The 25,035-nt window shown below is 48.8% G+C and overlaps 6 non-coding genes across 6 annotated transcripts; 1 reads left to right on the top strand and 5 right to left on the bottom strand.

Annotated features, from left to right (window-relative positions):
* Nucleotides 1–2,938: 2,938 nt before the first annotated feature.
* On the bottom strand, nt 2,939–3,129 carry LOC133145879 (U2 spliceosomal RNA). Its single transcript, XR_009711127.1, has one exon. It is a non-coding gene; the product is annotated as a U2 spliceosomal RNA (small nuclear RNA).
* A 7,133-nt stretch (nt 3,130–10,262) lies between these two features.
* Nucleotides 10,263–10,454, bottom strand: LOC133145777 (U2 spliceosomal RNA). The gene has a single exon (XR_009711026.1). It is a non-coding gene; the product is annotated as a U2 spliceosomal RNA (small nuclear RNA).
* Nucleotides 10,455–12,761: 2,307 nt separating this feature from the next.
* On the bottom strand, nt 12,762–12,925 carry LOC133145955 (U1 spliceosomal RNA). Its single transcript, XR_009711197.1, has one exon. It is a non-coding gene; the product is annotated as a U1 spliceosomal RNA (small nuclear RNA).
* A 5,712-nt stretch (nt 12,926–18,637) lies between these two features.
* Nucleotides 18,638–18,828, bottom strand: LOC133145880 (U2 spliceosomal RNA). Its single transcript, XR_009711128.1, has one exon. It is a non-coding gene; the product is annotated as a U2 spliceosomal RNA (small nuclear RNA).
* Nucleotides 18,829–23,837: 5,009 nt separating this feature from the next.
* On the top strand, nt 23,838–23,952 carry LOC133145991 (U5 spliceosomal RNA). The gene has a single exon (XR_009711232.1). It is a non-coding gene; the product is annotated as a U5 spliceosomal RNA (small nuclear RNA).
* Nucleotides 23,953–24,351: 399 nt separating this feature from the next.
* Nucleotides 24,352–24,569, bottom strand: LOC133145896 (small nucleolar RNA U3). Its single transcript, XR_009711142.1, has one exon. It is a non-coding gene; the product is annotated as a small nucleolar RNA U3 (small nucleolar RNA).
* Between the last annotated feature and the right edge of the window lie 466 nt (nt 24,570–25,035).

Genomic DNA, 25,035 nt, shown 5'->3' on the forward strand with positions numbered 1-25,035 from the left:
ATTCAGACAGTCCAGACAGTAAAAGTACAGGACGCTACGCAGAACGGGGGAGCGAGTTCAGGATCCTAACAGCCTGGAGCATGAAGCTGTTTGAGAGTCTGGAGGTGCGGGAGCGCAGGCTTCTGTACCTCTTCCCAGAGGGCAGAAGCTCGAACAAAGAGTGAGCGGGGTGACTCGCATCACTCACAATCGTGGTCGCCTTGCGGGTGAGATGGGAGGTGTAAATGTCCTTCAAGGAGGGGAGCGAAGCACCAGCAATCTTACCAGCAGTGTTCACTATGCGCTGCAGGGCCTTCAAGTTGTAGTCAGTGCAGCCGCCACCCCCAAAACAGCAATAATTGAGCAATTGAGTTAGATACATTTTAGAATAGGACATTTGGACTAAAGTGAATTCAGTCAAGAGGAAGCTAGGTTGCTCAATGTACCTACTCAATAAAATAGTAAATTCGTTGCACCACGGTGGAGTTTGGGTGGTCAGAATGTTGGATACGTTAAATTTTTGACTTTCACACAATCATGCATAGGAGTCGCACAAGGCGACAGTCAACAAGACAATGACTGCAGTAGGGATCACTTACGACTGCACCGACATGGAAAAGTAGAAGCAAGGGAGTTGAGTAAGGGATTATATGCGGAACAGTCCGCTATACAGTTACCAATAGGAGGTTCTATCAAAAGGAGCTACATGTGAGATGTATGGAATCCCTTTGTCTGTGTTCTGTGTTCTGTGTTCGTGCGTAATCTCTGTAAAGTTGTGTCAGGCTGTTGTCGTTTGTCTGAGCCTTGGGTGCGCGCTCGGTGTGTGTGCGTTTATGTGCACACCCTGTGTGTGTGCGAAAGTGTTAGGAAGAAGACGGCATGGATAAGGGAATCTCCTTTAAGACAGGAGGCAATAAATGGGAAAGCCCCTGTCATAAACGGTCTTTGGTTAGGAGGAATCATTAGGAAGTGCTCAAACTCTTCTTTCAAACACTCCTATCTGCCTCGTTAAAAAGGGCATTACAATTGACTACAGGAGTTGCAAAAAGCAGATGAAGAACATAGGTAGCATGATCAGGGCCCTCAGGCTGGAGGATGTGTCAAATGCAAATTTACTGCCGCCTGATCTTTCCTCCTCACAGGTCGACAACCCCATCAATCCAGGAGACTGGGTCTACATCAAGGTCATCAAAAGAAAGAACTGGGCCAGCCATGGTGGGAGGGACCATTCCAAGTCTTGCTGACTACCCCCCTCCGCAGTGAAGATTGCTGAACGACCCGGCTGGATTCACCTTAGCCAATGCAAGCTACAAGGAGTGCTGGACCCCTCATTTTGGGACGGTGGCGAAGTCTGCAAACAACGATCCCAACTCCGCTAGGCGGGGGGATGTCTCGGTGTTCCTGTCATCTTAGTAGCAACGGGGCTCCACATGCCGGGTGGATCCTCTGCTGCGTTGTGGTTGGAGCATGCTATGGTCTATGGACACATCTGAACAGACCAAGTGATAATGTTGACCGTGGGAAACGATGGTCACACGATGAGAACTTTGAGGACTGGTCATGAGACCCCAGAAACCCATACGAAACCAACGCTTGGTACTGGTATGTGAAGGTCGCTGTGAGAGCGCACACACAGGAGGGATGTTATCTGTGTTTCCAAAAACTCCCCTTGCTCCACACAAGTTCACTTGGAGGCCAGAGCAATGAATGTCACTGAAGCGAAATGTATGGCATCCATGGGAGGAGATTGATATCAACACCGTACTGTCAGTCAGTGACGCTACCCCTACCGCCCTGGACTCGCAGGAATGAATCTGGGATCAAACTATTTTGGATTAATCCCAATGTGACTGTTGGAGGACGACAGATGCCACAAGTGGCCTAAACCAGGACGCTACCTGGAATGGACTACACGTGTTTCATCCAAGAAAACAAGACCCACGGATGCATTCACGACAACTGTTCTCCAGGAGGGAACTGGATGGGAGCTTTGGACATCACCGCTGTGTGCCAGGATGGGAGAGCCATTTCAAGGTGTATGGGCTCTCCTGCCAACATGGCTGTACCATTGGACGGGTCCTACTTCATTCGGAACGGATCATGGCTTTATTTATATTTTCTTATTGATAGCATTATGGTCGCCTAAGGCAGAGGGACCGTGTGAGACTTTTCCTGCGTATTAACATCGGCCAGCAGGTTTTTAGATCACACAATAAGTTTAATCTGGAGTATTGAGGAAAGTCCTCATCTTCACTGGGAGTTGTTGCTATCATTGTTTGTTGTTTTTGTCATGTTTCACCCTACACGCTCCCCAGCCCATTCGCTGTCATCTCAGTTTTTTTATTGTTTTTTTTATTATTGTCTTTACTATTCTTCTTTATATTTTCTTACTTATGTTTTATTGATCTGGTTCACATAATCGTATGATAAAACAGGAGGGAGATGTCAGGGTTTTCCAAAACTATCTTGATCATATGATTATGTTGGAATGTATGTAACCAGTAATGAATAACCTTGGTAGATTAGTTTTATGCTTATGTTGGTGTGTAACCAGTAATAAATAACCTAGCTTGTTCCATCCTACACAATGTCGTAAAACATCCCCTGCCCTGCTAATCTAGAGGTCAAGGGCCTTTTTTACTTGTCTATTCAGTCTATGGTCACCCCCACCCTTTTTCTCTTAATAAAGATGGTCTTGTGGGAAGCGAGAGTCAGACGTCATTCGATCATTGCTGTACGCACAGTGACGAATGGACTCTCCGCCTGCAGGTGCCCAAAACGACTAACTTGTCTCCGAGTGGTTCTTGCAAAATAAGTTAGAGTGAGCACCACTCTAACAGTGAGCACACAACATGAACTTGAATCAAATCCGATCAAGACGTCGTTGACTTTCTGCTTCATCCTGTGAGAATGAAGCTAACGGATTGTGATGTAAACTACTTTTTATTTGCCCAGTAGAGGGGGGCGCACCGCTCCTGGAGGTACTGCAATACCAGGTCGATGCATAGAGTGGACGGAGCAAGCCCCTATACCATCTCCCTGTTGCGAAAATCCAATATATACATGGTCCCCGGATAGGGAACGTATCAGATATTAATCTGATAAGAACAGATACTACACCTGGTCTTAGCCAAAAGGCCGAGAAGCGATGTACTGAAACTGGTCTGAGGAAACCACTTAAATAAAGAGACTGTGGTGTGCAAGGACTGGAGTCGGAGGCGGAGTGATAAATGACGGTGCCAACGGCAGTTGTTTTAATGACATTTATAATTAGCTTCTCTCAACCACGGGCCGACTCTTTTCCCTTCGAGATCCTAACACACACTCCTCAAACAGGAAACTCCCACACGTGTAAAACATCCCACCGGAACTCGGCAACGTGAACTTAGGTTCCGGGTGAATTATGTCAACCCACTACACAAGCCCCCCCAGAATTCACCCATAGTCAAAATCCCCGCGCCGGAAAGGAACGACAGCCCGACCACAGCGGGTGTAGGTGGCAGGGGCTGGCAGGGGGTCAAGGGTAGGGGGCGCCGCCGGAAAGACCGCTGGGCTGGACGGTCGCGTTGTCGGTCGGAAAGGCGGGAGCTCGGTCAGGTCGGAGGGGCGAGGCGCTGGGGGGCGTCCGCGGCGTGGGGCCTGCGCCAATTCCAACGTCCGGGAAACATCCACGTGGGCAGGCTTAATCCTATCAACCGAGATAGTCTCAGGCCTACCGCCGATGTCCACGACCATGCTCTTACTCCCGTGCTGCAAGACCTTAAAAGGCCTGTCGTAAGGCGGACGCAACGGCCCGCGGTGGGCGTCGTGGCGGATGAACACAAAACCCGCCGAGCGTAGGTTGGTGGGCACCCGGGAAACAGGGGTGCAGTGCCGTGACGTGGGGACAGGTGCGAACGTCCCGGCAACTTCCAGCAGGGAGGACCGCTGCCCTGCCGCCGACCAAGGCGTTGTGGCGTCTGGAATGAAGTCCCCTGGAACTCGTAGTACCTGGCCGTAGACGAGCTCAGCGGACGAGGACTGCAAGTCCTCCTTGGGGGCCGTCCTGAGGCCCAGCATGACCCAGGGAAGTCTGTCCACCCAGTTGCCATCCACCAGACTGGCGCGTAGAGCAGCCTTCATGGAGCGGTGGAACCGCTCGCACAGCCCGTTAGCCTGGGGGTGATAAGCGGTGGTGCGGTGCAGCTTGACACCCAGGCCTCCAGCAACCACATTCCAGATCTCGGAAGTAAACTGTGCACCCCGGTCCGAGGAGAGGTCTGAAGGTGTTCCAAAGCGCGCGACCCATGTGCCAATAAACGCCCGGGCCACGTCAGCAGCCGAGGTTGAGGAGAGGGGGACGGCCTCAGGCCAACGGGTCGTCCTGTCCACCATGGTGAGGAGGTAGGTGAAACCATGGGAAGGGGGGAGCGGGCCCACAAGGTCGATGTTGACGTGGTCGAACCTCCTCTCGGGGACAGTGAACGGCTCCAACGGGGCCTTGGTATGGCGGTGCACCTTCGCACGCTGACAAGCCACACACGAGTCGACCCAGGCCCGCACGTCCCTCTTCAGCCCTTTCCAGACGAACTTCTGAGCCACCAGCCTCACGGACGCTTTTCTGCCAGGATGGGACAGGCCGTGTATCGCCTCAAAGACAGCCCGCTGCCAGCCGGCAGGGACAAGTGGTCTAGGCTGGCCGGTGGAGAGGCCGCACCACAGCCTGATTCCTGAGTCGCCAACCGCGACCACCTCCAGACGCAGCCCAGTGTCAGAGTCTTTGAGCGACTGGATCCCAGGATCTGAGGCTTGGTCAGCACTCATACTTGAGTAGTCGAGCCCCAGCTGAACCGTGTGGACGACCGCTCTAGAGAGGCAATCGGCGACCACGTTGGACTTGCCGGCGATGTGTCGGATATCTGTGGTGTACTCAGAGATAAATGACAGCTGACGCTGCTGGCGGGCGGACCACGGCTCAGCCACCTTGGACATAGAGAACGTGAGGGGCTTGTGGTCGACGAAAACCGTAAACTCACGGCCTTCCAGGATGGAGCGGAAATGGCGGATCGCCAACCAGACGCCGAGTAGCTCCCTGTCGAATGTGCTGTATTTGCGCTCCCTAGGGACCAGCTGGCGGCTGAAAAAGGCGAGCGGTTGCCAGGCGCCACCAACCCACTGCTCAAATACAGCACCAACTGCGTAGTCAGATGCGTCGGTTGTGAGGGCGACCGGGGCTCCAGGCGACGGGTGGACCAACAAGGTGGCCTGGCACAGCGCAGCCTTAGTATCCTCGAAAGCTTTGATCCTCTCGGGGGTCCAGTCGATGTCCTGGTTGGGGGTCTTACCCTTAAGGGCCCCATACAGTGGGTGCATGATGTGGGCCGCCCGGCGTATGAATCGGTGGTAGAACGTAACCATCCCAAGGAACTCCCGTAGCCCCCGGGCCGAACGTGGGCGGGGAAAAGCGGAGACTGCTTCCACCTTTGTCGGCAAGGGGGTGGCCCCATTACTGCCGATGAGATGCCCAAGAAACTGGATCGACGGCACCCCGAAGACGCACTTCGCCGGGTTAATGATCAGGCCATGCTGGTCGAGCCTTGTGAAAAGGGCCCGCAGGTGTGCCGCATGCTCCTCCTCCGAGGAGCTGGCGACGAGGACATCGTCCAAGTAGACGAAGATGAAAGGCATGTCCCTAAGCGCAGAGTCCATCAACCGCTGGAAGGACTGGGCCGCGTTTTTCAGGCCGAAGGGCATCCTAAGAAACTCGAAAAGCCCGAAAGGAGTCACCACCGCCGTTTTAGGGATGTCAGCAAGGTGCACCGGGACTTGGTGATAACCCCGCACCAGGTCCACTTTGGAGAACAGGTGCTTCCCTGCTAGATGTATCGAAAAGTCCTGAACATGGGGGACCGGGTAGCGGTCGGGCGTGGTGGCATCATTGAGGCGGCGGTAGTCGCCACACGGGCGCCAACCACCGTCCGGCTTAGGCACCATGTGGAGTGGGGAGGCCCACGGGCTGTCAGAGCGGCGAACAATGCCAAGGCGTTCCATGCTGGCGAACTCGGCCCGAGCAATTGTCAGTCTCTCCGGGTTGAGCCGTCGGGCCCTAGCGTAGATGGGGGGGCCTTTGGTCTCGATGTGGTGCTCGACCCCATGTTTAGCTGTGGTGGCGGCAAAAGTGGGCCGTGTAAGGCTGGGGAACTCTCCGAGGAGTTTCTGGTACATGTCGCCCTCGGAGAGCGAACTGGAGAGACCCACATAATTCCCCTCATCGCGGACACATGCGAAGGAGGAGAAGGTTAACGCGTCCACCAGGCGGCCGTTCTTAACATCCACGAGCAGTCCGTGGGCGCACAAAAAATCTGCGCCAAGCAGGGGGAAGGAGATGTCGGCAGTGACAAAGTCCCATGTGAAACGCTGACCCCCGAAACATATGTCCACAGTCCTTGTGCCATACGTCCTGATGGGAGTGTCGTTGGCGGATGTTAAGGGCGGGCCGTGCAACCCTCCAGCAGCGTCGTCCACTGTAGCCGTCAGGACGCTTCTCTGGGCGCCGGTGTCACAGAGGAATCTGCGACCAGAGAGGGAGTCCTCAACGAACAGCAGCCGGTTCTTTTTGCCTGCGGTCACGGCCACTACTGAGCGCAGGCTTTGGCGTTTCCCGTCGTGTCGAAGTTGCAAGGGGAGCGGCACCTTTTAGCCTTGGCGCCAAAACGTGCATGGAAGTAGCACAAACCTGTGCTGGTGCGGCTGTCAGTTGCAGCGCGTCCTCTGCCAGGGGAAACGCCAGCGCTCGGGGACGTGTAGCTGCGTGTTGGGGCCAGCACACCAGGGGCGAAACGCTGGGTGGCCAAGTAGAAACGGTCCGCTTCCTCCGAAAGAGCACGCGGCTCCGTAATGGTCGTATTTGCGAGGGCCGTTTGGACGTGCGGCGGCATATGTCGCAGAAACAGTTCAATGAAAAGAAAATTCGGCTCTTCCCCACCCAGCAGGTTTAACATCATCTCCATGTGTTCAGAGGGTTTGCTGTCCCCCATGCCTTGAATAGCAAGCAGGCGCCGGGCTCGTTCGGATCGCGACAGTTCAAAAATCCTGAGGAGATAAGCCTTGAGCCCTGCATATTTATCCTGGGCCGGAGGGGAAGTGATGAAACTTACGGCTCTGGCTGCGGTGGAGCTTCCGAGTGCCGAGACAACGTGGTAGTAGCATGTGGCGTCATCCGTAATTCCCCGGAGGGCGAACTGAGCCTCCGCCTGTGCGAACCACGTTGCTGCAGAAGTCTCCCAAAACTCAGGCAGCCTAAGGACGGCGGAATGCGCCATGCCGTCTCGCTCGGTATTCTGTTCAGTCCCGGAATCCTCAGCGGGACTGATGTCAGGGTCACCAGTGTGGTGTGCAAGGACTGGAGTCGGAGGCGGAGTGATAAATGACGGTGCCAACGGCAGTTGTTTTAATGACATTTATAATTAGCTTCTCTCAACCACGGGCCGACTCTTTTCCCTTCGAGATCCTAACACACACTCCTCAAACAGGAAACTCCCACACGTGTAAAACATCCCACCGGAACTCGGCAACGTGAACTTAGGTTCCGGGTGAATTATGTCAACCCACTACAAGACTACCAATTCAAGTTACGGTTTAAATATATCGACTCATACTAATGCTTCTTTTCCTGCGCATCACGTGATTCCCGTTTCTTTTTGTGGTCAGGTGCGGAAGTCAACGCTGCTGCCATCTAGCGGTGTAACGGCATATACGCTTTAACAAATAATAATCACTCGCAGGGCACACAGAGACGAAAAACCGTCCGCACTCGCACCTACGAGCAATTTGGAGCGCTCAATGGGCCTATCATGCATGTTTGGGGGAAATGGAAGGAAACCAGAGTGGAGAACGTGCACAATGCAAACAAACAGGTCAGGGAGTTGGAACCGAACGCAGCAGAGCAAGCATGGACTCACAACGACACGTTTAGAGTGTAAACGTTTCCATAGAATTGCCAAACACCAAATACTTGTTCGAACTATACATCTTAGTTGAGTGTTAAGGCCTCCTAAATTTAGCAAATATATGAAGATCTATTTTTATTAAAAGGAAATGGTTGCTAGTGTGACACCGCCTGTTACGATACGATATAATATCGATATAAAGAACTACGATACGATATTTGTCGATATCTTAAAGCCTGCTGCGATTCATTCACGATATATCGCGATATAGTGCTCTACGATCGATTTTTTTTTTTTAATAAAAAATATAGAACACTATCCTGATTTATAACAATTCATACGCAAAATCAACAAGGTACTGCAAACTCTTTATTTAGGAAATTACAAGAGTATTGTAGTATACAAATTCCTTACTTTAACACTGAACTTTGATGTCGTGTTTTTTTTTTAAATGTGTGGCGAGATTTGTGCTCCCTGAATATTTGATCACCGCATGGCAGGATTTACAAACTGCACGTGTCTTGGCCGTTGAGCCATCTTTTCTTTGGAATCCAAAGTGCTTCCAAACGAATGACTTGAAGCCTAAAGGGGAGCAAATTTCCTCGTCTTTTTGGACACTAGCCATAGCAGCAGCCCAGGAGCCGCGTACTAGTTGTCCCCTCCCCTTTCACGTGCGTGATCTGCTCACAACACAACAACGCCGGGCGCACTGCTCCCGAAAAGAGGAAGCAAGCAACAATGAACTGGATTTCAAAATAAAGTCGCGTCTAATGTCCGAGGTCAAACACGGCGATATAAATCGATGTTTACCTTTAGAATCGATGCCAATAAATCGCAGAGCATTATATCGATTAATCGATGTGTATCGATGTATCGTTACACCCCTAGTTAGTAGGCGTGCTGGAGCCTATCACATAGGGATGGGCGGATCGATACAAAAGTATCGATATATCGATCCAGGCTGCTCATTTTTGAGTATCGATCTCCCTAGCTAAAATATCGATACTTACAATTATTTAATTATATTTTTCCTCATTTTTTTCTGCTCCAATTTGACGACTTGCACTCATGCTAGCACTACTTTTCCTTCCGCCTGCTGCACCGGCGTGTCCTGCTCTGCTTTGCTCCCGCCCCCTTTTCTCACAAGCCAAGCCCTCCTCCTCCGCCTCCCGTTCCAATCCAAACAAACACAAACAAGCATGGCCACGGCGGCGGCCCAGTCCGAACGCAAGAGAAGTCTGGTTTGGGGATATTATATTTTACTTAATAACAACGAGGCAAAATGTGAAATATGTCACAAAACAATTAAATATTGTGGCAACACCACAAACCTGACAAAACATTTAAGCAAAATTCACCCCACGGTTCATGAAGAGCTGCAGTTGAAACGTGCCGCAGACACTAAGGCAGCGACGGAAAACCCTGCAGCCACACCGAGGCTAAGGTATCAAAGTACCTTAGAAGCAGCGTTTCAGAAAGGCAAGACATATCCAGGTATCAGGTGCTAACCAAAAATTGTAAGCATTTGTGGTTGATGTGCTATTTGAAGCAATAATTACTACGCTTTAGTCAGTCATTTATAAATAAAGTTTTCCCCTTTTCAATAGGTGGTCGAACGCCATACGTTTTATTTGTAACTCCACTTCCTATAAACAACACTAAAGTATTACAATATTAAATGTAAGTATCCAGTGGCTTTACAAATTGATAGTTTTGCTGCTCATGACGATTAAGCCCTGCATCTCTGTTGGTACCATGTCTCTTTTTAGATTATACTAAAAGACAAAACTTTTTCCCAACAACAGAGAGAGAGAGAGAGAGAGAGAGAGAGAGAGAGAGAGAGAGAGAGAAAAGTAAAGAATAGCTCCTTTTTATTAAAGTTATACTATTAATATGCATATTCCACTAATGCACTAATGTCTAAAAAGGTTAATAATTCACGTGACGTAATACTTTTTTCTACAAAATTCAATAGATGACTCTCCAAGAGCAAGAATGACACTGCATTTAAATCGTTTTTGGGCGGGAAATTACACTTCCGGTATCGATATCGGATCGAATATCGGGTATTTTGGGTAGGAAATACTTGGTATCGGATCGATTCCAAAATCATTGGTATCGCCCATCCCCACTGGACATCATAAACTGGTGGCCAGCCAATCGTAGGGCCGATATGTTTTCTATTTTGTTGTAAAGGATAGAATTCTTCTGCTATTCACATTTAGATAAAGGTCATGAACTTGATTGAATCAAACACTTTCAAGACGTTATTGACTTTCTGCTTTATCCTGTGAGAATGAAGCGAACCGATTCTAATGGCTTCCTGACTTAACTATCCTTTATTTGACCAGCAGAGGGGGGTGCACCGTTCCTGGAAGTACTGCAATACCAGGTCGATGCGTGGAGTGGACGGAGCAAGCCCCTAATTCCATCTCCCAGTTCCAAAATTCAATTTAATATATGGTCCCCGGATAGGGGACGTATCAGATATTAAACTGATAAGAACAGATACTACACTTGATCTTAGCCAAAAGGCCGAGAAGCGATAACCTAAAGTTGGTCTGAGAAAACTACTTAAATAAAGAGACTACCAATTCAAGTTACGGTTTAAATATATTGAGTCATACTAATGCAGTGCTTCTCAATTATTTTCTGTTACGCCCCCCCCTAGCAAGAAGAAAACTATTCGCGCCCCCCCTCCCCACCGTGACTATCCTAACTTGTCTTGTAAGTCGTAAAATGTTGCACTGTCGCAAACGTGACAGAAGTAACAATGAGAGCGCCACTGCCCCCTGCTGTAGTAAACGCGCAATTACACTTTATTCTAGTACTGCCAAAAAAAAAGCCTGTTCCCCAGGGTCACACGCGCCCCCCCAGGAATAGCACCGCGCCCCCCAAGGGGGGCGCGCCCCACTATTTGAGAAGCACTGTACTAATGCCACGTACCGACCACCGTAACAAACCTCAACTATTAAGAGTTTGGAATGATAATGCGTCACCGGGCTGTTTTCAACCTGTGCATCGGTTGCAGATTTTCGTGTGTTCGTGGAGGTTTAGTGTCACGTGGTTCACGTTGACCCAAAAGAATAACGATGAACTGAGCTCCTGATGGGAATAGCTTTTAATGACCAACAAAACGAATTGGTCATTCGCCAAAAACAATCGGATCTTTGGATACATTTCGGGACCGAAGGCAAGATAGCTGTTTGACGAACATTTTGACGGGAAAAAAAACACGCAGGAAAAAAACACGCGGCCCACTTCGCCAAACTACTTTCTGTTTCCTGCTGTGGCAATTTACATTAACCCTCGAACGCCACCATCGCAGTGGAGGTGAATCGCATTCCAATCCACGCCAGCATTTCTTAACACTCATTTGAGGAAATTACGATCGTCTTTTGTTTCCCGATTTGTGTTGAATAAAAATCTGAAATTACACATTTGAAAATAACACACGGAAATCGGATCATTTCCATTTCTCTCATACCAAAAGTACACGGACCAAGACATACAACTGTTTATACGTTCAAAACTCACACTCAAAATAGTTGCCCAATCGATAGGTGACGCTGTTTGAAATATCAGGTATCCATAATCCTGTGCGCCAACAATGTTTCAAGGAAAAAACACATTGATGAACACAAAATACTCGTTTAAACTGTCTATTTAGGTTGAGTCCTTCTAAATGTAGTAAATCTATGAACGTCTATTGTTTGTATTAGAAGGAATGGTTGCTGCAATTTCACCGATCGCCTTTTACTAAAGATTTCCGTGGGGAGGAACAATGAGAGTTCATCTCAATTTTTTGATGCTCTGCGAAAGCGGAGCCACCTATACTTGTCAATGGGAAATAGTTAATAGTCCTGCCTTGTAGTTATTAATTCTGCTAAAGTTTACAGACCAAATTGGTTAAGCTTTAGGGACAGCTTTTGGTGACATCCACCCATTCAAATATAAAACTATTGATTATGCATTGAGCAATAAATTAATATATTTTCCACAAATTATACTATATGTAAGGAACAATAATAGGAGCCATTTAGCTATTAAAGTATTAATATAAAAATACCCTCGTAAATACCCATAAACTGATGCTTTGCTTCTCTTTCTACTGCCTCCACGCCTTTGTTCACCTCCTTTTTCTTAGAGTTGCCATCTAGTGGTGGTGGCAGCATAAGAAATGAAGTAAAAACATACCCATCATGCATTGCCTCTTTTCACCTGAGAACCATATGAATTTGTATTTATAGAAAATCTCCAACAGTACCGCAGAAAGATATATATTTCTTTTTCTGAGCAAGTTTAGAAAATGACATTCTCTTAAAAATTTGAGAACAAGGATTGTACTAAAAATTTCTGGCACAATTTCTGATTTAAAGAAAGACATTTTGATCATATTTTTTCGTATATCCTTGCTGCCAGCCGCCATGAACTTGAATCAATGACGTCATTGACCCTCTGCTTTATCCTGTGAGAATGAAGCTAACGGACTGTGATGTAAACTACTCTTGATTTGACCAGTAGAGTAGGGGGTGCAAAAATCAGTTGTATGTCTGGGTCCACGTACCTTTTGGCCATTAGTTTTTCTTTATAGTGTAGGTAAATGGAGAACGGGAAATTATCCGTGGGGCTATTCCAGAAAGCAGGTTATATGAAAGTTATATCATATACGTTCGTATCAATAACGGGTCGGGAACGTAGTAATTACATTTTATTTTGCAATTACTAATTTGTTGAATGAAGTTCGGCAAGTAGGTGCACAGTTGCAGAGCACAGCTTGATGCACCATCGCTCAGTATGTGGCGACCATGAAATTTGGCTTCGTGTGAGGGATTTTGTATTGTACAGGAGAATCAGGGGAGAGCGCGAACGCAGTCCCCCACTACCAGAAATTGTGCAGTCGAGATTCCCACATTTGGGGAATTCGCAGGGGTCAGCACAACCGGAGTGCAATGGCTGAGCCTCACCCTGGGTGAACCACCTTCTTGATCATGGTATCTCCCCTGCCAGGTAAGTATGAGTTGTATACGTCGCCGGGGCCGACGTTTTCACCGCGCACACCATCTACAGTCAGAGGCTAATTTGGTACAAAAGTGTGAGCACACGTATTCAGTGGATGAGACAGCATTCGTAGAACTGTTAACATAGTACACCTTTAGTCATTCAAAACCAAAACATTTTAAATTAAGTAAAAAATAGATTCAGAAACATGACCATCATGGCTTGCTTCTTTTTCTACTGCCTCCACGTCTTTGTTCACCTCCTTTTTCCTAGAGTCGCCGTCTAGTGGTGATGCCAGCAACTATAATAAACCGATAAATGAAGTCAAAACATGCCCATCATGCAGTGCCTCTTTTCTCCTGAGAACCCTAAAACGGTATGAATTTGTATTTATTGAAAATCTCCAACATTACCGCAGAAAAATATATATACTTCTTTTTCTGAACGAATTTTGAAAATGACATTTTCTTAACATTTGGAGAACAAGAATTGTACTAAAAGATCCTGGAACAATGATAGGAAAATCTCAAGCAAAAAAAGACATTTTGACCATATTTTAGAACAGTTACGTAAATTCTTGCTGCCGCCTAAGATGAACCGTCATGAACTGTCATGTACTGATATTGTACTGTGGGCCTACGTGATGACGTAGTGAAGGAGTGACGTTCAGGGAAATGAATATGCAGACAGAGCGGCAAGTTGATGGCCCTCTGTTTCATGAATAAAAGTGATTAAAGACATCGGTTCGGGTCCTGATTAAATTCAGAGTGCATTACCTAATAAAGATATAAGGTGAGCACACAACAATGGCGACGAGGATGACGTCCACCTTCTAAGGAAGAGGAGATAACGACGACGATTTTCGTGAGCAAGTTTAAGTTTGAGCTAACATGGCTAAGTCGGAGCTACAACCGTTTGCTTGCTGCACTGATCCAGCTACTCTCGGGCCAAGATGGACACGATGGCTAACATCTTTCGAGTTGTATGCTGACGGTAAAGGACTGATAATGAACGAGGATACGACCAATGCTACTAAACAAAGAAGACGCGCTCTACTTTTGCATTTGGCGGGACAGGACGTGCAGGATGTTTTCTTCACTTTACCAAACACGGGTGAGGTGACCGACTGCGCGGCAGCAGTAAGGACACTTGACTCCTACTTTGTTCCCCAAGTGAATGCAGCGTACGCGCGCCAATCCTTCCACAAGTTGTTCCAAAATCAGGGAGAAACGGTGCAACAGTTTGGTACACGTTTACGTCAGGCTGCGAAGGACTGTGACTTTCAAGGAGACAAGGACAATCAAATTAGAGACGCTATCCTGAGCAGATGCTGTTCTGGATACGTGAAGAGAAAGCTTCTCGAGGATGGACCTGGTTTGACTTTGGCTCGCACGTTGGAGTTGGCATCGCAATGTGAGCGAGTGGAAGAGCAACTAGCAGCAATGAATGGGAGCAGTATCAAGAAAGAGGGGGAAACGATCAGTCGTATCACAACGAAAAAAGGAAAGTTCACAAGGCCAAAAGGTAAATTGAAGAATTGTGATGACAATAAAGCAGAGAAGCAGTGCTACAGGTGTGGCTACACTGACCACATGGGTAAGGATCCCAAATGCCCAGCACGTGGACAAACATGTCATAAATGCAACGGTAAGGACCATTTCTCAAAAATGTGTCGTACCAAAGGACAAAAGAAGCAAAGCGTTAATGCTGTAGAGACTGTGCACAATGACTATGCATTTATGGTGAAAGACTGTGAAATGCCTGAAAGACTAATATTTTGTGTAGGGGGAGTTGAGTTAAAAATGTTAGTAGATTCTGGGGCAACGAGTAATGTCATGGGAGAAAATGTTTGGGAGAAGCTAAAAGCTGAAAACATAAAATGTGAATCATATGTGCCCAAAGAGCAGAGAAATATGTATGCATATTCCTCAACCCAGACACTATCTGTCAAAGGTGCTTTCAAATGTGTAATCGAGATAGGTGACAGGACTGAAGAAGCTGAATTCATTGTGATTAGAGGTAATGGTGAACCACTCCTTGGTAAAATGACAGCTATTAAGCTTGGAGTACTAAAAATAGGGGAAAACGTTGCAGCAATCACAGATGTTAAAAGTATTCTGCAACAACAGTATTCAAATGTGTTCAAAGGAGTAGGTAAATTAAACACCAAACAAATCTCACTGTACATAGACCCAAATGTGAAACCAGTCGCTCAACCACTGAGACGGATACCCTATCATTTGAGGGATGCAGTGGAGAAGAAAATCAAGGAACTGATGGACATGGACATTGTGGAGAAGGTTGAAGGTCCTACTCCCTGGGTAAATCCGGTAGTGATTCTCCCAAAGAAACATGACAAAGACCTTAGGATGTGTTTAGACATGAGAAAAGCTAATGAGGCTATTGTGAGGGAGAGATACCCCCATCCCTACAGTGGATGAAATACTGCAAGGTCTGAATGGTTCTGCAATATTCAGTAAGCTTGATCTCAAATGGGGCTACCATCAGTTAGAGCTAACCCCAGAGTCCAGAGAAATAACAACGTTTGCTGTGCATAATGGTGTTTACAGGTACAAAAGACTGATATTTGGAGTCTCGTCCGCTAGTGAGCAATACCAGCACGAGATAGCCAATGCACTAGCAGGCATCGAGGGTGTGGAGAACATCTCAGATGACGTGATCATCCACGCTCCAGACCAGGTGACACATGACGAGCGCCTGCACGCAGTCATGAAAAGACTTTCAGAATGCGGATTAACACTGAATGTGGAAAAATGCCAATTTAACATGGACAGACTTGTTTTCATGGGCATATTGTTGACCCAGAAATGCATTGGACCAACTGAGGAGAGAGTGAGAGCTGTTAAGGATGCCAGAGAACCAAAAACGGCAGCTGAAGTGAGAAGTTTCCTAGGACTGGTAGGATTCAGCAGTAGATTTATACCCCAGTTTGCAACGCTCTCTGAACCACTGAGGAGATTGACCAGGAAAGAGACTACATTTGTGTTTGGACCAGAACAAAAACGAGCATTTCAGACTTTAAAGACTGAACTAGCCGGGGCAGGTACTTTAGCTTATTTTGACAAAGAGGCTCCTACCAGAATAATCGCAGATGCAAGTCCTGTAGGGTTAGGCGCAGTGCTTGTACAAAAACAAGATTCTGAGGAGGTACCAGTGTGCTACGTTAGTCGTAGTCTGACAGATTGTGAACGCAGATACTCACAAACAGAAAGGGAGGCCCTAGCATTAGTTTGGGCATGCGAAAGGCTACATCCATATGTGTACGGACGTAGGTTTGACTTAATCACAGACCACAAGCCATTAGAAGTCGTATACAGTAAAAGATCCAAACCATGTGCTCGTATAGAGCGATGGGTCCTCAGACTTCAACCTTATGACTTTCGGGTGGTGCACATTGCAGGAAAACAAAATATTGCTGATTCTTTATCTAGGTTGTTGTCAGACACAGGGACAAAAGGAATACATGAACATGAATCTGAAGAGTATGTGAGATTCATTGCAGTTAATGCAACACCAAAGGCGCTTACCACACGAGAGGTAGAAGAAGCCTCTGCTGTAGATCCAGAGCTGACGGAGGTGCGAAATGCAATTGAAATTGGACACTTCGAAAAATGTAAACAATATGCACCCATTGTAAATGAACTCTGTGTGATTGGATACATTGTGTTACGTGGAAGCCGCATAGTTTTACCAGAAAAACTCAGAGCAAAAGCACTTGCATTAGCTCATGAAGGACACTTAGGAATTGTAGGGACAAAACAACATCTCAGAACAAAAGTGTGGTGGCCTGGCATGGATAAGGCAGCGGAAAAATACTGTAAAGCTTGTCATGGATGTCAAATAGTGGCCAGACCAGATCCACCTGAGCCTTTGAGGAACACAATCTTACCAGATCGACCATGGCAAGACGTGGCTGTAGATCTGTTAGGACCAGTACCAAACAGTCAGTCTATATTTGTTTTAGTAGATTATTACAGTCGCTACTATGAGTATGAAATAATGACGTCTACAACCACGGACAGAGTTATTGACTGAATTGAGGACATTTTCAGTAGGCATGGACTACCAGTGACGATCAAATCGGACAATGGACCACAGTTCAAATCTGACTTCTTCAGGGAATACTGTGAAACAAATGGAATCAAACATGTGAGAACACCACCAAAATGGGCACAAGCCAATGGAGAAGTGGAACGTCAAAATGCATCACTGATGAAGAGAATCAGGATTGCACAGGCAGAAGGGCTGGACTGGAAACGTGAACTGAGGAAATATGTAACTATTTACAGGAGCATTGAACACCCCACGACAGGGAAAAGTCCAGCTGAACTTCTTTTCAACAGGAAAATGAGAGGAAAGTTGCCTGACCTCTCTGAGTCCAAAACAACGGCTCTAGATGTTCGTGACAGGGATGCTGAACAAAAAGGGAAAGCAAAGCTTTATCCTGATGAACGACGAGGAGCCCAGTACTCAAATGTGGACATTGGAGACACAGTACTGGTACAACAGGACAAACAGGACAAATTCACAACACCATTCAATCCAACCCCACATAGAGTCGTGAGTAAAACTGGAAGTCAAGTGGTAATTGAATCCCCAACTGGAGCTCGCTACCACCGGAATACCACTCACGTGAAGAAATACCAATCATATGAGAATACTGAAGGACATGACACACCGAAGACTTTTACTGAAGGGGAGGAAAATGTACTGAGCAGAAATGTGGACAGTTGCAACCAGACACCACAAGAGGAAGCTCAGGAACCTGAAATGAGGCCCCAGAGAGTCAAAAAGATACCAGCAAAGTTCAAAGACTTTGTGACAAAGTAAAAGTAAAGGGTTGTGTCTGAATATATTGTTCACTGTTTAAGAGAAAAAAATGTTTATGGGTTACATAAGAAAAGTTAGACAATACAATGTTCGGTTAGCAAAAGATGATGATGTAAATTACATGGTCAATATTAGTATGTGATGGTACAGTTTATTTCTAAGGAAAGGGGGGATGTCATGTACTGATATTGTACTGTGGGCCTACGTGATGACGTAGTGAAGGAGTGACGTTCAGGGAAATGAATATGCAGACAGAGCGGCAAGTTGATGGCCCTCTGTTTCATGAATAAAAGTGATTAAAGACATCGGTTCGGGTCCTGATTAAATTCAGAGTGCATTACCTAATAAAGATATAAGGTGAGTGTCAGGGTTTTCCAAAACTATCTTGATCATATGATTATGTTGGAATGTATGTAACCAGTAATGAATAACCTTGGTAGATTAGTTTTATGCTTATGTTGGTGTGTAACCAGTAATAAATAACCTAGCTTGTTCCATCCTACACAATGTCGTAAAACATCCCCTGCCCTGCTAATCTAGAGGTCAAGGGCCTTTTTTACTTGTCTATTCAGTCTATGGTCACCCCCACTCTTTTTCTCTTAATAAAGATGGTCTTGTGGGAAGCGAGAGTCAGACGTCATTCGATCATTGCTGTACGCACAGTGACGAATGGACTCTCCGCCTGCAGGTGCCCAAAACGACTAACTTGTCTCCGAGTGGTTCTTGCAAAATAAGTTAGAGTGAGCACCACTCTAACAGTGAGCACACAACATGAACTTGAATCAAATCCGATCAAGACGTCGTTGACTTTCTGCTTCATCCTGTGAGAATGAAGCTAACGGATTGTGATGTAAACTACTTTTTATTTGCCCAGTAGAGGGGGGCGCACCGCTCCTGGAGGTACTGCAATACCAGGTCGATGCATAGAGTGGACGGAGCAAGCCCCTATACCATCTCCCTGTTGCGAAAATCCAATATATACATGGTCCCCGGATAGGGAACGTATCAGTTATTAATCTGATAAGAACAGATACTACACCTGGTCTTAGCCAAAAGGCCGAGAAGCGATGTACTGAAACTGGTCTGAGGAAACCACTTAAATAAAGAGACTGTGGTGTGCAAGGACTGGAGTCGGAGGCGGAGTGATAAATGACGGTGCCAACGGCAGTTGTTTTAATGACATTTATAATTAGCTTCTCTCAACCACGGGCCGACTCTTTTCCCTTCGAGATCCTAACACACACTCCTCAAACAGGAAACTCCCACACGTGTAAAACATCCCACCGGAACTCGGCAACGTGAACTTAGGTTCCGGGTGAATTATGTCAACCCACTACACAAGCCCCCCCAGAATTCACCCATAGTCAAAATCCCCGCGCCGGAAAGGAACGACAGCCCGACCACAGCGGGTGTAGGTGGCAGGGGCTGGCAGGGGGTCAAGGGTAGGGGGCGCCGCCGGAAAGACCGCTGGGCTGGACGGTCGCGTTGTCGGTCGGGCAGGTGGGAGCTCGGTCAGGTCGGAGGGGCGAGGCGCTGGGGGGCGTCCGCGGCGTGGGGCCTGCGCCAATTCCAACGTCCGGGAAACATCCACGTGGGCAGGCTTAATCCTATCAACCAAGATAGTCTCAGGCCTACCGCCGATGTCCACGACCATGCTCTTACTCCCGTGCTGCAAGACCTTAAAAGGCCCGTCGTAAGGCGGCCGCAACGGCCCGCGGTGGGCGTCGTGGCGGATGAACACAAAACCCGCCGAGCGTAGGTTGGTGGGCACCCGGGAAACAGGGGTGCAGTGCCGTGACGTGGGGACAGGTGCGAACGTCCCGGCAACTTCCAGCAGGGCGGACCGCTGCCCTGCCGCCGACCAAGGCGTTGTGGCGTCTGGAATGAAGTCCCCTGGAACTCGTAGTACCTGGCCGTAGACGAGCTCAGCGGACGAGGACTGCAAGTCCTCCTTAGGGGCCGTCCTGAGGCCCAGCATGACCCAGGGAAGTCTGTCCACCCAGTTGCCATCCACCAGACTGGCGCGTAGAGCAGCCTTCATGGAGCGGTGGAACCGCTCGCACAGCCCGTTAGCCTGGGGGTGATAAGCGGTGGTGCGGTGCAGCTTGACGCCCAGGCCTCCAGCAACCACATTCCAGATCTCGGAAGTAAACTGTGCACCCCGGTCCGAGGAGAGGTCTGAAGGTGTTCCAAAGCGCGCGACCCATGTGCCAATAAACGCCCGGGCCACGTCAGCAGCCGAGGTTGAGGAGAGGGGGACGGCCTCAGGCCAACGGGTCGTCCTGTCCACCATGGTGAGGAGGTAGGTGAAACCATGGGAAGGGGGGAGCGGGCCCACAAGGTCGATGTTGACGTGGTCGAACCTCCTCTCGGGGACAGTGAACGGCTCCAACGGGGCCTTGGTATGGCGGTATACCTTCGCACGCTGACAAGCCACACACGAGTCGACCCAGGCCCGCACGTCCCTCTTCAGCCCTTTCCAGACGAACTTCTGAGCCACCAGCCTCACGGACGCTTTTCTGCCAGGATGGGACAGGCCGTGTATCGCCTCAAAGACAGCCCGCTGCCAGCCGGCAGGGACAAGTGGTCTAGGCTGGCCGGTGGAGAGGTCGCACCACAGCCTGACTCCTGAGTCGCCAACCGCGACCACCTCCAGACGCAGCCCAGTGTCAGAGTCTTTGAGCGACTGGATCCCAGGATCTGAGGCTTGGTCAGCACTCATACTTGAGTAGTCGAGCCCCAGCTGAACCGTGTGGACGACCGCTCTAGAGAGGCAATCGGCGACCATGTTGGACTTGCCGGCGATGTGTCGGATATCTGTGGTGTACTCAGAGATAAATGACAGCTGACGCTGCTGGCGGGCGGACCAGGGCTCAGCCACCTTGGACATAGAGAACGTGAGGGGCTTGTGGTCGACGAAAACCGTAAACTCACGGCCTTCCAGGATGGAGCGGAAATGGCGGATCGCCAACCAGACGCCGAGTAGCTCCCTGTCGAATGTGCTGTATTTGCGCTCCCTAGGGACCAGCTGGCGGCTGAAAAAGGCGAGCGGTTGCCAGGCGCCACCAACCCACTGCTCAAATACAGCACCAACTGCGTAGTCAGATGCGTCGGTTGTGAGGGCGACCGGGGCTCCAGGCGACGGGTGGACCAACAAGGTGGCCTGGCACAGCGCAGCCTTAGTATCCTCGAAAGCTTTGATCCTCTCGGGGGTCCAGTCGATGTCCTGGTTGGGGGTCTTACCCTTAAGGGCCCCATACAGTGGGTGCATGATGTGGGCCGCCCGGCGTATGAATCGGTGGTAGAACGTAACCATCCCAAGGAACTCCCGGAGCCCCCGGGCCGAACGTGGGCGGGGAAAAGCGGAGACTGCTTCCACCTTTGTCGGCAAGGGGGTGGCCCCATTACTGCCGATGAGATGCCCAAGAAACTGGATCGACGGCACCCCGAAGACGCACTTCGCCGGGTTAATGATCAGGCCATGCTGGTCGAGCCTTGTGAAAAGGGCCCGCAGGTGTGCCGCATGCTCCTCCTCCGAGGAGCTGGCGACGAGGACATCGTCCAAGTAGACGAAGATGAAAGGCATGTCCCTAAGCGCAGAGTCCATCAACCGCTGGAAGGACTGGGCCGCGTTTTTCAGGCCGAAGGGCATCCTAAGAAACTCGAAAAGCCCGAAAGGAGTCACCACCGCCGTTTTAGGGATGTCAGCAAGGTGCACCGGGACTTGGTGATAACCCCGCACCAGGTCCACTTTGGAGAACAGGTGCTTCCCTGCTAGATGTATCGAAAAGTCCTGAACATGGGGGACCGGGTAGCGGTCGGGCGTGGTGGCATCATTGAGGCGGCGGTAGTCGCCACACGGGCGCCAACCACCGTCCAGCTTAGGCACCATGTGGAGTGGGGAGGCCCACGGGCTGTCAGAGCGGCGAACAATGCCAAGGCGTTCCATGCTGGCGAACTCGGCCCGAGCAATTGTCAGTCTCTCCGGGTTGAGCCGTCGGGCCCTAGCGTAGATGGGGGGGCCTTTGGTCTCGATGTGGTGCTCGACCCCATGTTTAGCTGTGGTGGCGGCAAAAGTGGGCCGTGTAAGGCTGGGGAACTCTCCGAGGAGTTTCTGGTACATGTCGCCCTCGGAGAGCGAACTGGAGAGACCCACATAATTCCCCTCATCGCGGACACATGCGAAGGAGGAGAAGGTTAACGCGTCCACCAGGCGGCCGTTCTTAACATCCACGAGCAGTCCGTGGGCGCACAAAAAATCTGCGCCAAGCAGGGGGAAGGAGATGTCGGCAGTGACAAAGTCCCATGTGAAACGCTGACCCCCGAAACATATGTCCACAGTCCTTGTGCCATACGTCCTGATGGGGGTGTCGTTGGCGGATGTTAAGGGCGGGCCGTGCAACCCTCCAGCAGCGTCGTCCACTGTAGCCGTCAGGACGCTTCTCTGGGCGCCGGTGTCACAGAGGAATCTGCGACCAGAGAGGGAGTCCTCAACGAACAGCAGCCGGTTCTTTTTGCCTGCGGTCACGGCCACTACTGAGCGCAGGCTTTGGCGTTTCCCGTCGTGTCGAAGTTGCAAGGGGAGCGGCACCTTTTAGCCTTGGCGCCAAAACGTGCATGGAAGTAGCACAAACCTGTGCTGGTGCGGCTGTCAGTTGCAGCGCGTCCTCTGCCAGGGGAAACGCCAGCGCTCGGGGACGTGTAGCTGCGTGTTGGGGCCAGCACACCAGGGGCGAAACGCTGGGTGGCCAAGTAGAAACGGTCCGCTTCCTCCGAAAGAGCACGCGGCTCCGTAATGGTCGTATTTGCGAGGGCCGTTTGGACGTGCGGCGGCATATGTCGCAGAAACAGTTCAATGAAAAGAAAATTCGGCTCTTCCCCACCCAGCAGGTTTAACATCATCTCCATGTGTTCAGAGGGTTTGCTGTCCCCCATGCCTTGAATAGCAAGCAGGCGCCGGGCTCGTTCGGATCGCGACAGTTCAAAAATCCTGAGGAGATAAGCCTTGAGCCCTGCATATTTATCCTGGGCCGGAGGGGAAGTGATGAAACTTACGGCTCTGGCTGCGGTGGAGCTTCCGAGTGCCGAGACAACGTGGTAGTAGCATGTGGCGTCATCCGTAATTCCCCGGAGGGCGAACTGAGCCTCCGCCTGTGCGAACCATGCACGTTGCTGCAGAAGTCTCCCAAAACTCAGGCAGCCTAAGGACGGCGGAATGCGCCATGCCGTCTCGCTCGGTATTCTGTTCAGTCCCGGAATCCTCAGCGGGACTGATGTCAGGGTCACCAGTGTGGTGTGCAAGGACTGGAGTCGGAGGCGGAGTGATAAATGACGGTGCCAACGGCAGTTGTTTTAATGACATTTATAATTAGCTTCTCTCAACCACGGGCCGACTCTTTTCCCTTCGAGATCCTAACACACACTCCTCAAACAGGAAACTCCCACACGTGTAAAACATCCCACCGGAACTCGGCAACGTGAACTTAGGTTCCGGGTGAATTATGTCAACCCACTACAAGACTACCAATTCAAGTTACGGTTTAAATATATCGACTCATACTAATGCTTCTTTTCCTGCGCATCACGTGATTCCCGTTTCTTTTTGTGGTCAGGTGCGGAAGTCAACGCTGCTGCCATCTAGCGGTGTAACGGCATATACGCTTTAACAAATAATAATCACTCGCAGGGCACACAGAGACGAAAAACCGTCCGCACTCGCACCTACGGGCAATTTGGAGCGCTCAATGGGCCTATCATGCATGTTTGGGGGAAATGGAAGGAAACCAGAGTGGAGAACGTGCACAATGCAAACAAACAGGTCAGGGAGTTGGAACCGAACGCACCAGAGCAAGCATGGACTCACAACGACACGTTTAGAGTGTAAACGTTTCCATAGAATTGCCAAACACCAAATACTTGTTCGAACTATACATCTTAGTTGAGTGTTAAGGCCTCCTAAATTTGGCAAATATATGAAGATCTATTTTTATTAAAAGGAAATGGTTGCTAGTGTGACACCGCCTGTTACTTTGGTGAGACCAGCAATGGGGTGGCCCGTTTGGACAAGCCGAAATCAGTTCACTCTTGTTTCTCTTCAGATCGTATAAATCTTTCGCCTTTTACTAAAGATTTCCGTGGGGAGGAACGACAAGAGTATATCTCAATTTTTTTGATGCTCTGCGAAAGCGGAGCTTCCTGTACTTGTCAATGGAAAGTAATCAAAATTCCTGCTTTGTTGCCATTAATTCTGCCATAGCTTACAGGTAACATCCACCCATTCAATTATAAAACGATCTAATATGAGCAATAAATTAAAATATTTTCTACTAATTATACTATATGTAAGGGACAATAAACAATTTAGCCATTAAAATATTTATTATTAAAGTTAATTCAGATTTGTGTCGAAGTTGTAAAGATTTAAGCCGTGTAAATGAATACAGCCATAAGTACTTCAGTACAAAAGTACTTCAGAAATACATAACAGGCTTTTGTTAGTTGAACTAATACGACGATACTGTTAATCGACTGAGTTGAATATCAGGAGTACGCCACTACATTATCTTAATTTTTATTTAACCAATTTCAAAGAACTACTCTGATCATGTCCCTCCCCTCAATGCTCCACTAGGAAGCATAGAACGCTCATCAAAAGTGGAGAATCTATGATATAAACATCATTATTCTCCGCTAGCTTCACGCTCAGGAAGGAACATCATTTCTCATCATCGTAGTTGGCGAGACCGTTCATTTTAGAAACACATATCTCAAGTTAATAACTATAGAAATGATCCCTGAAAGTATAGTCTTAATTCATCAACGAGGGGCGGCGGGAAGTCATCTGCGAGTGTACCATTTTTACCCAGAGGGCAACCACGACTAGTAAAGGACTATGTTTAGATTGTAGGGGTGTAACGATACATCGATACACATAAATTAATCGATATTATGCTCTACGATTTATTGGCATTGATGCTAAAGGTAAACATCGATTTATATCGCCGTGTTTGACCTCGGACATTAAACGCGACTTTATTTTGAAATCCAGTTCATTGTTGCTTGCTTCCTCTTCCGGGAGCAGGGAGCAGTGCGCGGCGTTGTTGTGTTGTGAGCAGAGCAGGCACGTGAAAGGGGAGTCGACAACTAGTACGCGGCTCCTGGGCTGGTGCTATGGCTAGTGTCCAAAAAGACGAGGAAATTTGCTCCCCTTTAGGCTTCAAGTCATTCGTTTGGAAGCACTTTGGATTCCAAAGAAAAGATGGCTCAACGGACAAGA

Source organism: Syngnathus typhle, linkage group LG21 (genome assembly GCF_033458585.1).
Source record: "Syngnathus typhle isolate RoL2023-S1 ecotype Sweden linkage group LG21, RoL_Styp_1.0, whole genome shotgun sequence".
NCBI lineage: Eukaryota > Metazoa > Chordata > Actinopteri > Syngnathiformes > Syngnathidae > Syngnathus > Syngnathus typhle.